Here is a 6,000-nt window from a genome sequence, read left to right as displayed (position 1 = left end):
AAAATCACCCTCCTTGAGAGCAGACTGCAGCTTTATCCAGCACCGAGCTCTTCTCAGCTACCTTCAACCCCAGTGTAGACATGGCTCACCCAAAGCTGCGTGTCCTACAACATCACATCCATGCCAACACACAGAAGCACAAGTGCACTGGGTTTTCTACACGTGACACCACTTAGTTACACCCTGCTACTGCTTTTTCTGCATCAGCCAGGTCTCACCTAAAAGCTTCACCAACATGACACGCATCAGAAGAAAAATGAGAGAGAAATGTTACAATAGCACAGTCAGAGTGAGAAAATGCAGCAGCCCTCGGACTGGAGTTTGGGAGGTTTCCCAGCTGGGCTGGAGGACTCTGGAGCTGCTCATGGATGGTGCCTGGGCAGAAAGGGTTACCTATGGTTAGATTAGAGGAGGAAGAGTTCAATCCACAGATACAGGGTGATGAATCTTGTTTAGAGACCCTGCTGTTACCTTTGTCAGTCCCCAGTGAGCTGCTTGGCTTATGCAGTCACATTGGTGCGTGGAGCTGGGGGAGCCCCACTTGTGGGCTACAAAGAAGATAAGCCCCCTACCCACCCTCTCCACCTCTGCTTCTCACTGCCCTATAGTTGAGCCAACATCCTTCCCCACATCTGTTTCTCACTGCCCTATAGCTGAGCCAACATCCTTCCCCACCTCTGCTTCACACTGCTGATCACTTTTAACTGCTCAGACACTCTCCTGCTAGTCAGGGCTGGGACAGTCTATCATTGCAGAGGTTCTCAGGCACCCTCACTGTCACTCTAAACACATCCAGGCAACGCAGAGGAAAAAAGGGGCAGCACAGGGCTCCAACACTGGGCAGGGAGCATGGCTCTCTTCTTCCTCACATGGGCAGGATGAGGGCCAGGTCTGCAGCTGGTTAACACTCGCTACATGGAATTAGACTTCCAAAAGCTCTTGCTGCAACACATCTCCAAAACGCTCAGCACCCAGCACAGGAAGGGTTTAGGAAAACCTAGCCCCCAAGGTGCAAAGCTCACAGTCCAGAATGCTTCTGAAAAATACACACAGCAACATGTATTCTCTCTCCCACACACACTGCAGCATGGATAATTTCCACCACAGCAAGGGTAGAGATACACATCAATGATCCTCTTTCATTTTTCTTGCTGAAAGCTGCTGGCTACAGAATTTGGCAGCCAGGAAGCTGGTGGTACAGCTCACAGCCACTCCAACAGGGATGCATCAGCTCCACACACAATCCCATTCCCTGGCCTCTGCCCCGTAGCAGACCAGACTCATTTCTATAGCTCATTAAAGAGGGATAAAAGTAACCTTTAAAGGTTGCTTTCACGTGAAAAAAAAGTAGTCTAAAACCAAACAATGACTTGGCAAAGAGTGAATTGGATTTTTTAAAAGCAAGGCATTTCACTGGAAATATTTTTTTCCTTCTTCTTTTGAGCCTGATGGTGGATTATTTTTCCTTGACACAATCCCGCCTCCGCTGTGATAGATGACGGCACATTTAGCAGCGTTCAGCCAAAACTTTTTATCTCCATATGGAAGATGGATGGATGAGGACTCTGAAGCCTGCCTCAATTCCTTCAAGAACAAACAAGGATCCAGCCCAGAACCCCCCTCCCAGGTTTGTTTAAAACACAAAGAGCATAGGACAGAGGATGTGATCCTATAAAGTCCCATCTGGCACCATTTGCAGTGTTTATGAAGCAAAACAGAACAAGCACTGCCCATGACCTCCAGTTATCTCACTGGAAAGCACAAAGGACAGCTGTAGCTTGGATGGGTTTTATGGTGGGGGCCTAGAACTGCCTGTGCCTGCCTGTACTGGACATGCTATGTCAAGCACTGCTGTGTGTGGCAAGGCGGGAGGCCTCAGGAGGCATCCCCCGCTATCTGAGCAGGGATCACACACAGATCCTTGAGGGCAGAATCTGGAACAACCAGAGAAGCACCTAAGTGGCTCTTGAGAAAAGTAACAGGCAATGAATCACTGCAGCAGTCCTCACTAGGAGCAGGCAACTCAGGAGAGTCATCCTGCATAGGCAAAGCAAGAAAGGACGTTATGAGACCCAGGAACTCTGAGCTTTGAAGGTTGCCCACCAGCATGGGTGACTTCCTCTCATCAGGCCAGGCATCATTTGCTAAGATGTGGGAGCAAGGAGGTGATGCTCAGGACTCTGAGTGAGTCAAAGGAAACAGAAGAAATATAATCATCATCACAGTTCCTTCTTTATTGTCTTTGCATGCCACAAGACACGGGGCCACAAGACTTCAAGGGCCCTGCTCCTCTGAGCACAGCTGAGCTACAAGCTCAGGAGTGGCATGTCCCACTAAATCAGCTCCCAACTCTTTAACTGCCCTTGTAGCAATCTTTTCAACAGATACCACACAAAAAGCAGAGGTTACAGGTAAGTTTTCCCTCCCTGCAAGGTGTTTGTAAAGCTCTAGAGAATTTGCTGGGAGAACACTAACCTGAAGCAGGTGGGGTAGGAAGGCCAGCACAGGATGGACCTAAGAGATGAAGAGGGCTGAGAGTTGTACACCTGTAGGAAAGTGTTAGGGCTACGTCCTCACATAGAGAGCAGCAGCAACAGCCATTACACGAAACAACACATGCACCATTGCACATACACACTTCATTAATAATGTCTAGAGCTCCTAATGCAACATGCCAGAGAAGTTACCTAACCAGCAATAAAAACTTCTTTGGCCCTGTCTCAGGTACAAAAGCCAACTCTCTTCATCTCGTAAAATGCAAAAAGCCCCCAGATGTTTATAAAACTGTTGGACAGCTCAGCACAAATGTTTACCATCAAATCATTAGGGACCAAACCTGAACATACAGCTGACAGGAGCTTTGTAGCTGCAGCCATGTAGCAGCAACATGACCCCCTCTTTCGCTTCCCTCAGCACTGGAGCAGTGTGCCCTCAAGCCCACCACCTCCTGTCACTCCAACCCATCAATCATGTCTGCTTCAGTGCAATGCCACCACCTACTATCCAGCACAATGCCACTATCCAGCAAGAGTAGCAGGCAGGAGCTGCATGCACAGACATGCATGCACATGTGGCCACGTATGCAGGTAAGGGGAAGATGCAGCCCACCTGCAGCACATCCACATGGACACCCTGGGAAGGCAAGACTTGCCCTTGCTACAGCTCATGGCTCCTGCTGTTTTCTGGGGACTCTTTCAAAGAACAGAGTGCATGTGGGTGCTCTGCAGCACACACCTGCAGGGCTGGGCACAGAGCCTGCCCAGCACTGCCCTGTGCCATGGTCAGTCAGGTGGTATAGCCAGAACAGCACGAGATGAGGCATAACGTGGAAGAGCTTCACAGGGACCTCCCAGTGACAAGCACCACCCCAGCTCAACGGCAAAGAGCAGGCCATGTAAACACAGTATATTTATTCTTCATAGGAAATGCTTTCCCTTACACTCACCCTCCATGTCAAGGGAAGCTACAGAACACTCCCTCCACGTGCAAGAAAACACAGTAGCTTGGACAGGTCCTTATGCCTTCATGCCCGGGGCTGAGGAAGGGGGTGGTAGCTTCTAATGATGCTAATTAAGTCCTTAAGTGTCTTGGTTAAAAGCAGGTAAGACTTCAGCACCCGGCAGAATATTCCATTAGGGCAGGCTTCACCGTAGACACAATGCTGCATAATGGGATCCTGTAATTATGCCTGCACTGCACTGCAGAGACTTTAAAGAGGGGAAGGGGAGAAAAAAAAAGGAACCCTGTTTTACATTCTCTAATGCAAACAGCATGAAATGATGTTGCTTAGAAACCTTTACACTCCTACAGTGTGTGCAAAAAAGTTATTCCAGACATCTGTATTTAAAATAAAATGTAAAAACAATCCTGCCGCACACACTCACATGGATCTTGGCTGCACGGTGAGTGATGAAGCCTATGAAATGTCAGAGGAAATTTACATGAAGAGAAAAAGAAGAGATATGCATTTAAAAACTTCAGCAGCTCGTTAAGTCATTTCAGGTTATGTCTGGTCCTGTTCCACCTCACCCCTTCACACGGGGCTCTGCCTCAGTGGATTGACAGTGCCGTTCGTACCGATCCGGACTTAAGGGCTCATAATAGTTTCCCTGGTCATGCTGACCCTCAAACACCTGGAAAGGATTTTCTTTTCCAGAAAACCCACGTGAGGTTTTACTTCAGAATCAGCACACACACAGCAGAGCACTGCCCAGGTCCTAGAGGCACAGGAAAACCCACGCAACTAAAGCCAGCATGACCATCTTAAGCAGGGGTCACAGTGCAAGGCACAAAGACCCAAAACTCCCACTTGCTGGTGACCACTGTGGCTCACAACAAGCTGAGCAGGTTGGAGAGGGGCTGTAGTGCCCTGAAATTTCCTATACCTAAGGCAATACAGTCAGATCTGCAGGAGGCTGTAAATAGCATTCTATCAAGCACCATCCTGATACTTCCTCCCTTAATTCGGGCATCACATCCCACAGAGATGGCAGGCCCCACCAGGGAAATCATCTCCATCCAAGTAGGCAGGTGGGGATGGGGCTTTCTGCACCCATGAAATCAACCAAAGTGGGGAGGGACCATTGGCTTCGCTCTGTGCATCCACACTCCCAGCCCTGACCTGAACCCCCCCCCTACTCTGCACAGCACAGTCCTGGGAGCCCATCCAGGGCTGCTGCTGCTTGCCACCCACCCAGCACTCTCCTTACCATCTCCTCCTCCTCCTCTCTGAAAAGGTCACCCCTCTTTGCCTGGCAACGGGAAGGGAGGCTCGGCAGCAGGCATGGCTGATGGATGCGTCACAGCTGCCACCACGCTGTCACGCTGCCGTGCAAAGGCCAGCACTTCCTACAAGAGGAACGGCTGGGGATGTGACAGACCTCAGATGAGGGATGCACCCAGCCAACCACACCAGCTTTGGCACGATGCAGAATGCTGAGCTGATGTGTTGCCCCTTTTCCCCTCCCAAATCCCATAGTTGATAGGTTTGTCATTTTCTTTTCGTTATTCCCTGCTGGCAAAGGTGGACAAAGATGAAAGATTAAGTCTATGTGCCTTCCTCAACAGAGAAATGCAACTGTCCTAAGGGATGGCCAGAGATGGAATCTCATCTTTGTCCTACAGGGAAAATCTTCACTGATGGGAGACTGAGGAATGAGCTGCTGTGCCAGACTCAGCACGATGATCTGAACTGTGCTAAGGAGACCCCTGAACAGAGTAACTTTCTCCAGCTCTGCTGGTACCTGCTGTCTCAATACTCTCCCAAGACTGCCCAGATTCTTAATTGGTCAGAAGTCATCTGGATTAAAAGCTCCCTTCAGCAATGCCACATTTCACTCTGACTATTGCAAAGAACCTCCAAATAAGAGCACATTAACAGTTATAGCATTTTAAATGACAGAGGGAACAACTTCCCTACACATGCTTTTCTGCTCATCCCTGGAGAGGACCTTAGGCAGCAACATGGGAAAGCTCCTGCCCAGACACATGGCACCTGGAGGTGTTTCAGCCTCCTACTAGGGAGCTCTTGCTGATGGTGCAGGTATCTAAAAGCTTGCCTTTTGCTCCTCACAAGCTGCTTCACACCTGCAGATGCTGAAAATTCAAGGCTGGAGCCTCACTTCCCTTGTCCCCAGGCTTTGCAAATTAGTTTGCATTGCTCTAAGGCAGGAATCATTGCCTCTCTGATCAACAGTCCTTTACAACCCACGTGGATACCTTAACTAGTTATTGCAAGCAGTGCAGAGCCAGACCATGGGCAAAGGAACAAAACAAGTGTTTAACATTTTGTTTTCACGCTGTTATTACAAGCCCCGTGGCAATCATAGGTTACCAGTGGGTCTGGAGGCCAGAAGTGTACAAAGCACTAAGTCACGAGTCTCCAACTCTCCAGTTCGTCCTCAGGAAGTAACTTTGCCTTTTTCACCTCTGGCTATCACAGAATTGCAACTGCCAGCATGGAAGTAAGGCTGAAAGATCAGCATTGACACTGAGCAATCA

Source organism: Colius striatus, chromosome 9, assembly GCF_028858725.1.
Source record: "Colius striatus isolate bColStr4 chromosome 9, bColStr4.1.hap1, whole genome shotgun sequence".
Taxonomy (NCBI): Eukaryota; Metazoa; Chordata; class Aves; order Coliiformes; family Coliidae; genus Colius; species Colius striatus.
This window is presented reverse-complemented; position numbering follows the sequence as displayed.